Source organism: Lygodium microphyllum, chromosome 2 (genome assembly GCF_053477565.2).
Source record: "Lygodium microphyllum isolate KBCC chromosome 2, Lygodium_microphyllum_v1.1.10, whole genome shotgun sequence".
Taxonomy (NCBI): Eukaryota; Viridiplantae; Streptophyta; class Polypodiopsida; order Schizaeales; family Lygodiaceae; genus Lygodium; species Lygodium microphyllum.
The window spans coordinates 192,141,465-192,150,637 of record NC_141136.1 but is presented as its reverse complement, the minus strand read 5'-3'; the positions used below and the strand labels follow the sequence as shown (position 1 = coordinate 192,150,637).

The window sequence follows — 9,173 nt, the reverse complement described above, 5'->3', positions numbered from 1 at the left end:
GCAATGCATAAGAGAGTTGTCCTTCTTATCAGTGATTCCTGATAGCATTTTCAAAGACGCCTTGTTTGAGAGGAGCACAAATATACCAACAGATACAGGCTTTTGGAGATCTTAATGGGATATTTTTAATGGTCAAGGGATGCCAGTTTGAAATAGCCTCCGAGTTTTGGAAGGCAATAGGGCTCTGCATCATCCTTACATTCTGAGTAGCCAAAGTTCCCTTCTTTCAAAAGAATTAAAATTCTACACTTAATTTTCAAGGGTTGTGAACCGTGAATTTTTGTCTGTACTCTCCTCTTGATCCCAACAGTAGTACCGTATTTTGCCACAGTTGGTATAAAAATCTAGTGGATGAACTTCAACACCAATTGTGGGTTCATATCTCTTCTCAAATTCACCAGTCAAGTGACGTTTCACAAAAGTAGTCTTTCCCGTTCCTCCATCACCTACGATGACCAGCTTAAAACTGGGGCAGTCTGATTGCTGACCAGGAAGTGCCTGAAAGTCTTCAGTTAACTGTCAAAATCAGCATCATCATCATCAGGCAAAGGTTGAGCTGCAGCTTCTGCAAGTTCAGCCTCATACTTCTGTTGTGCTGCCAGGTCAATTTGAACTTCAGGTGGTGCCAGAGCAGGCGATTCTACAAAGTGCAGATTTGGATCCCCAGCAAGCTTCCTTGCAAGATAAAGAAATGGCTTCTCAAAGTTGTAGTTACTTTTAGCAGAAATTTCATAATACTGAAGATTCTTCTTCCGATGAAAAGTGACCTGCTTTGCTTTCACCTGGCGATTCTTGACATCAACCTTATTGCCACACAGGACAATAGGTATGTTCTCACAAACCCTGCAAGGATCCCTATGCCATGTAGGCACATTTTTGTAGGTCAATCTGGCTGTGACATCGAACATAATAATAGCACACTGCCCATGAATATAGTAACCATCTCTAAGCCCACCAAACTTCTCCTGCCCTGCAGTATCCCAACAGTCTCCTCTGTGCCGACAGTCCTTCCTCCCTCGCCACATAAAACCAAGCCACAGGTCAGAATCTGGACAAGGCGCTCCCTCCGATTAGCATCCCCTTCATCCCCTCTCAGATTAGCATAATTCCCCCATCTCTTCGATTGCAGAGCGCATTTTTTTCCTCCCAGATTAGCGTCCGTATTATCCTCCCTCTTCCCCTGTTTCCATCCTCCAATCTTTTCTCTTCCATACGACTCCGCCTCCGTCCGCGCTCAGAGCTTCCTCCGGCTTTTTCCATCGTTGTTTTTTTTCCCTTCCACGATTGCCCATTTTTCCCTCCTTTCCGATTCAAAAAGCTCCCTTTTTAAAAATAGCCATTTGCTTTTCTTCCTTTTTTAGACCCTCTGAATCCTCCAATAAGACTGTGCTTGGCAGCTGGATGATGTCGAACATTCACCACTGTACTGTAAAGAGATATCGCAACCACATCATTCAGAACGGATTCACCAAAAACATGGGCATAAAGATTCACATCAGTCCCGAGTTCTTGAAAAATGGCAAGAACTGTTACTGAATCTGTGGCAGTGGTCCTACACTACCACATGCTTTCAAGCAAAGAACATAAGTTACAGCATCTGCAGACACACCCCCTTGTTGCATAAGCTTGAAACATGTGAGCACTTCCTCACCAAAACCATGTTCGGAGTAGCCTGTAATGAGGCAAGAGACTGCATCACGAATGGGTAAGTTGTTGAAAACATGATGCGCTTCCGCAAGGGAGCCAAATTTCCCATACATATCCACAAGAGAGTTGCCCACCAAGGGACTACAAGCGCCACATTTACCATAGATACTAATAAGTGTGCTATTAACAAAAGCTTCTGAAGTGAAGCCCTTCATGTGAGCATCTATACTCATACGCAGAGAATAAATGTAATCACAACAACTAAATATGTACAAAGTACCAAATCCCATGCACAAGTTTTGGGTGGTTTACACACCTCGAATGCGCAGCAATACGACAGCGTGCAAAAGATGAGAAGAGGGAGAAAAGTAAGTTTTTTTGTTGCTCCCTTATCCGGAATCGGAATTCAGAGCTTCAAGAGTAATTTTGGGGGTTTTGACATGCGATGGACACAATGGTGATGTCAGAACGTCAAGATTCAGGGCACAGAATTTTCTACAGCAACTGCAGGATATTTTCCACATGATTCCACTTCGCACAAATCTTAAGGGCAGGAAAAGCCTAGGGAGTTCCCGCTTGCCTACTACAGTTAGACATGCCTCCCTAAGTTGCACCCAACACCTTTCTTAGTATAGGAATTGGGTCCTCAAGTGTGAGACAACACCTCGGGCTTGTGCCTAAGGTTCTTTGATCCAACTCCCAATTCCATTGGCACAGACACCATGTACTACATGATGAGAAAGGCACACCCCCAAGTAGTGTATCTCATTTTCCTTTCAGGTACATTTGGGAACCTGCAATCAACCAGTAGCATCAGCAGAGACCTCCATCATCCACTCACTCCATCCTTGGCATCCAGAACTCTCCCTTCACTTGTATGTGTCTGTTCTTCATAGCCAACCTCCCAAAGCCCCATCATTAACCCACATGGCAAACCTTCAGTCATCCGAGCCCTTACCGAGAAGTGCCATGGGAGTAACACTTGGGTAGGAGGGGGTAATGTTATAGCCCATACAAGCCCAAAAAGGAATACCAAGAAAGCCCAAGTAAAAAATAGAAGATGGTCCCAAGCAAGAAATGTGGGAAAAAACACAAGCTTAGAAAAATGTAGAAAAAGCCTTAATACAAAAGGAAGTTCACAATAAGGAGTGCACCAAATATTTTGGCAAAGAAATCATGGGATGTATACGGGCATGGGCAAAAGAACCGTCAAAAGAGAAAAAAAATAAAGAAAGAAGACATTGGCTAAAACAACCAGTCATGTAAAAACGGATGGGTGCTCAACGAGAAAGAGGGCATATATAAAAAGGCAAAAAGGGAATGGAGAAGATCATTCTTGGTGTGTGGAAAAAGTGACTCTTATTATTATTATTATTATTATTATTCTTGCTTACTTGTGCTTGTGCTTGTTGAGAGAGGGAGTGTGAGAGTGTGAGGGAGTGAGTGTGTGAGGGTGAGGGACTGTGGTGTCATAGTGCATAGGGTTGAAGGTCACCACAGGGGTTTGGTAAGAAAATTGGGCAAGATAGATAGAGATGTGTCTTCAAGAGATAAGTAAATTACAATGAATGTTTAAAGGTTCAAGAGGTACTTCACCATCAACCACAGGGGTTTGAGAGAGAAGAATGTATGGGGGTTCAAGAGCTTAGACTCCGGAGATGGTAGAGATAAGAGAAGGATTGAAGGTTTCAAGCCAAGTTCTTGAAGATGTTAATAGAGCTTCCAACTACATGTTCTTAGCAAAGATCACAAGAGTATTATCTCATAAGTTCTAACTCAAATCAAGCTTTTTTTCTTGACTATAAGAGCAATCACAAATTATAAAATCAAGTACTATATGCTGTCATGTATCATAAACAACTCTGCATCCCATCATTCATACATGATGCCATAGCATGAATCAACTTTGCATGATTACATTCACTGTAGACTGTTAGGGACAAAAGCATATGAGTCAATTACAAGGCTTGTAGGGCAAAGAGACTTACTTCAAGATAGCTTCAAATTGAGTTCCTGATAAGGATGAGTTGCCACAGCCAAGAAATAAGAGAAAAAGCTCCTCTTAATTCAACTCAAAGCATCTATGAATGATCTACAAACATTTCCCTACCATAAGGATGCATAATACTTGCATATTTTGACAAGATATTTCCTATAAAGTAAGAAATGAATTAAAAGAACAATGCTGTAGCTAATTCTCTCAATATGGCTGAAGATTTCTGTCCCAAATGAGCCCAAATATCTTTCAGAATTCACCTCTGATGATAGCATAAACTTCCCCTAACATGGTATCGGAGCATTTGGTGTCAAAAGTCCACCACAGGGATAAGAGATAGTAGGGTGAAGGGAGATTCAGTGAGAGGAGTAGATAGAAGAGAAGGGGTTTGAAGAAATAGAAGATATATAAGAATACTCCCCAAAAGAAATAGAAAATGAAGAAGAATACTAATAGAGATGAAGCCTGTCAGTTTATTTCAACATTATAAGAAGATAAAACTCTAATAGACAAAAATGCATATAAAATAATACCTTCCTCTATACTGCTCAGATCACCAATATGATGCCTCCATTGGCTCTGAAAGGGGGGTAAAATGCCAAGACACTTGGCCAGATTTCAGCTAGATCACTCCTTCTTCATCTTCCACTTTGGAGTCATGTTCACTGCCTGAAAACAAATATCGTGCGTCACACGATTTCACCAATCTCTCTTTTTACATAAAATGCTAAGAAATTAGCTGAAAGTTACATGATTTCTTTAATATTTATCATAATCTAGAAGTTAATGTCTACCGTTTTATGTATTTTTATAAGAGATAATATCTAAAATATCAACAGTTGACTAAAACTTGTCCAAAAACCTAATATTTTTGAATCATGGACACTAATAGACACCATATTGGGGAATATGGAAATTTCCCATAAGTTTGGGACACGTGGTTAAATCTTTGGATTTGTCATAACTTGAACACTATAACTTCAAATCCAACGCTCTGTAGCTCAATAGATTCCATTTTTCAAGTGCTTTCCAATAATAGGTCACATCATATGGTTTTGAGAAACTTATGGGCATGTTATCCGAGTGCCATCTTTTTAGTACTTAAAAAATGGGAGTTGGAAAATTCCCAAACTCACTAATATTTTGTTAATACTAATGTCTCAAATGGCATTGGCTCTTTAAAAAAATAAGAAAGCCACACTCTAGATTTTTTTTCTTACACGGTGTGTGCATAGCAACACGACAGCGGTGGAGAAGCTCTCTATTTCCTCCTCTCTTGTTCTCTTCTCTTATCTCACATGTGGTTATGGAGAATGGAGCTTGAAGGGGGAAGATTGAGCTTGCTTGATCTTGTATCTCAGATCGTGGAGCTATCAGTGTGCTTGAGATAGGAGGATACTCAATCGGCATTGAGATAAGCTCACTACACTTGTAGGCTTGAGAGTAGGTATGGTGATGTGAGAGGTAGCCATTAGCATTCGGCTTGAAATGATTGAGCAATAAGAGGTCCGTGGGTCTTGATAGTTGAGTGTAAGCTCCCACAAGAGTGCAAACAATTTGAATGCACAATAAAGAATAAAAAAGGGAGAATGTGTGAATCACACAAGTAATACCCAACTAGAGAAAATCAAAAACAACATGGCCGCTTATACCATTTTTACTCTATCAGCAATGAGCAACTACAAGAACAAGTGTATGAACGATTAATATAGCTTCCAATGACTATGGAAGTGCAGTTCCTTAACATATATCCCAGTCTTTAAATAGTTAAACTTTATTTCCATGAAGTGTTTCCACTAGACAAACAAAGCCCTTACATTTTGAGGTAGCCATATCCCTAGATCTCCATTTAGATATAACCAAGTCAAAGCCTCATTGATATCTCATTCAACACCATGCATAACTCTAGTAGTCAATCATATTGCTCACCAATAGCAGAAGTGTTCAGGGAAAGAAAAGAATTTTGCTACAGCTTTTAAAAGCATTATGAATACACAAACATCATGAAGTTGTGAGCCACAATAGATTTCAATTGGCTTTGCCAAAGAAATAGATTTTATCTTCATGTGTATTCATTTGCCTTATCATGCATTAAAGATTTGATTTGGAACGCATTCATAGTTCCTCTTATTATGATATTTTGTCACTCAAGCACATGCTAGAAACATACATTATTTTCATAGCACAAAAGACAAAGCTTCTATGCATGCCTATCATTAACACCTCACTCATAGAGGTGATGGAAGAGATGCCAAACTCCATCATTGCTATAAAAAATGAGTTCATAAAAAAATAGCCACTATATAGCTTAAGAAAACCTCCTATATTATATGATCGAGACAAAAATCTCGTGGCAACTAGAAATCAATATTACTAGAAGGTAGGGCCATCTTCATAGTCATGTCTAAGAATCAACAACTCAATAATAAAAGGCTATTGAAGAATGTGGTTGCAATTTCCTAGAGCCAAGCATAAAAATTTAGGAAACGAAATCTTATTGAAGGATAGAAAGAGTAGGCCCCTTGCAAAAGTACCTTCTATACTTCTCATGTGCCATCCAAGTAGGCCATCATCTTTGCATCTTTGGGAGTCCTGAGTTCCTCGCCACTCCAATCTAGCCTAGCTTTTTGTTCCTCCTCGATAAATTCCCTCATCTTTTTGCTCCTCTTGATTTGTAGAAGCATTAGAGGTGTCAACCTCCACTAAGGAATCTGATAAAACCTCTCCTTCCTCCACATCGTCAAAAAGTTCAACATAGCACTAGGCAAAGAACCTCCATCAGCCTCAAAATGGGCATCAAAGCTACTTTAACATGCTTCATTTGTTCTCTTTTGCCCACCTTTTGTTACATCAATTTTTCTTTTCCCTTGAATATAAAGATCAAAGATTTTGGACCCTCCAAATCTTTGGCCTTTGTGGGTGTTAGTCAAAAGTTAGTTTTCCATAAGCATGAACCTTGCAAGCAACTAATAAGAAGTCCCCCTGTAGTCTCCTATGCTTGGAAAAGAGAGCATGCACATATTGGCTGTAATGAGTAAGCACTAGATTTCTGCACACAATCAAAGTCAACACATGTAATATGAAAACAACAAGTATGCTGCAATGCGGCATGTGATATACCCTTGGAATCTTTTGTTTCATCCCACTCGATACATTTTAGGAACTCTTATTTGCTATAGCGCTTGGAAGGAGCTTCAAATTCTTGGCATCTCCTACATGCACTACAAGGATATAGGGGAACATCGACGGCCATTTTTGACGCAAATTAGTGGCTCGATAAATAGCGACGATACTTAGACAAAAAAAAGCGGGCCGAAACCTGTTAGGAGTGGCATTTTCCGCAATAGAGCAAAAGAGAGAGTGAACTACATCGTGCTTTGGGAGGGAGAGGGAGAGAAAGAGAGAAAGAGGGAGAATGGGAGCTTCTCACCCCCACTGCTGCTGTTTGCGAAAGAGTTCCCCGAATCCATCCTCATGCCTTTGCGGTGAGTGCATTGCTCCCTCTTGGTTTGTTTTTTTTTTTCTTATTTTCTTTTGTTTGTTTTTGTTAAAAATTATGTGTAGTGAGAGAGAAAGAGAGGAAATGAGAGGGAGAGGAAGAGAGAAAAAGAAAGAAAGAATGAGAGAGAGAGGGAATAAACATGAAACATAATAAAGAAAGAGAGAAAGAGAGAGAGAGGGAGGGAGAGAGGAGAATGAATGGATAAAAAACAAAGAGAGGGTAAGATCTTGTTCTTTAATTTCTTCTTTTCTTGTTTGTAGTAGTAGTAGTAGTAGAGAGAGAGAAAGATATGTTTTGTTAAAGGTGCACCTTGGGTGTGTTTGATACTTCAGGAAGGCGAGTAGTGGTGGTGGTAGAGAGAGAGAGAGAGAGAGAGAGAGAGAGAGAGAGAGAGAGAGAGAGAGAGAGAGAGAGAGAGAGAGAGAGAGAGAGAGAGAGAGAGACTTTACATACTGTACGTCCGTTCGTAGGTGGGTAGAGACTTTGCATACGTTAATTTCGTAGGTGGGTGGAAGGCACTACCCAATCCACAACTTGGAAGGCACTACCTAATCTATATCAACGATATCAGAGACATGCAACCTTCCAAACTTTCCTATAATCTTGGAGCCTGAGATGAAGGCAATCATTGATACATTGATGCCCATGGATGTTGAGACATCTGATCCACTTAGAGAGGAACCATCCATACCTTTATATAATGGGTGCCAAGTATCTCGCCTGAAGACATTGCTTGCACTCCTAAGTGTGCAAGCAAAATACAAGTGGAGCGATGCGAGTGAATGAGTTGTTCAGGTACCTTCTACGTATGCTTCATTGATTTCTTTTTAGCACCATCATAAAAAACAATTATGATTCTTCGAGGTGTTTTATGATTTCTTTTCAAGTTACTAAAGTATCATATATTACCACTTGCAAATACCATGCCTGAGTCTTGTGATGATGCGTGACATATTTTACGAAAGCTTGGTATGGACTACAATAGCATCCATGCATGTATTAATGATTATGTACTATTTTGAGGAGAATACGAGACTATAGAGACATGTCCAAAGTAGTATCAATAGGACTTGCAAGGGAAAATCATCCCTCAAAAATTTCTTAGACACTTTCTACTTATCGCTCGTATACAACACATGTTTCGTACACCTGACATGGCAAGCTTGACAACGTGGCATGCGGAGAATAGATCCATAGATTGGAGTCCAATGAATATTAGCGGATTCATGCGCATGGAGCCACATTGACTCTACATTTTGAGACTTTGCTCAAGAGCCAAGGAATCTTCGGCTCGGTCTTGCTATGGATGGTGTGAACCCATTCTGTCTGCGCTTAACTTCTTACAATGTGTGGCATGTAGTCCTTGTTAACTACAACATCACTCCATGGCTTTCTACGAAGAAGAGACACCTCATCCTTAACTTGCTCATTCTTGGCCACTACAAAATCAAGAATATGGACGTGTATCTTCATCCATTAGTCGATGAGCTTAAGATTTTGTGGGAGGAGGGGATCACCATGGAAGATATGAGGAAGCACGATGGTCGACGGTCCACCAATATACAAGCCATCCTCATGTGGAACATGCATGACTTTCTGGGATTTAGGGAGTGCTCAGGTACCTTAGTTTATTATGCATGTCTATTCTGTTGGCCACAGCTAGACTCCCGAAGGTCACAAACCATGAAGAAGATGGTATATCAAGGACATGCCACTTTCTTGCCAGAGGTCATGAATTGAGGGAAGGTTTTCTTGGACGACCTCCAACACAAATGAATGCCCAAAGCTGGTACAAGCTAAAAATGGTCCATACAGAGTCACATCCAAAGGAAATGTGATGGTTCTTAGTTTTCTACGAGTTGCCATATTGGACCCACTTATAGGTCAACCACTTATTGGATCCCATGTATATTTTCAAGAATGTGGGCAGCTTACTATGGGACCACATCACAAGAAAGAGAGACACTACAAGGGCATGAATGGATTTGAAGAAGGTAGGCAAGATGGAGGCGCTTTGGCTACAATCGA

The 9,173-nt window shown here is 40.3% G+C and overlaps 1 pseudogene; it reads right to left on the bottom strand.

The window, feature by feature from the left end:
* Window positions 1-301: 301 nt before the first annotated feature.
* Window positions 302-1,660, bottom strand: LOC148040757 (GTP-binding nuclear protein Ran1A pseudogene; annotated as a pseudogene).
* Between the last annotated feature and the right edge of the window lie 7,513 nt (window positions 1,661-9,173).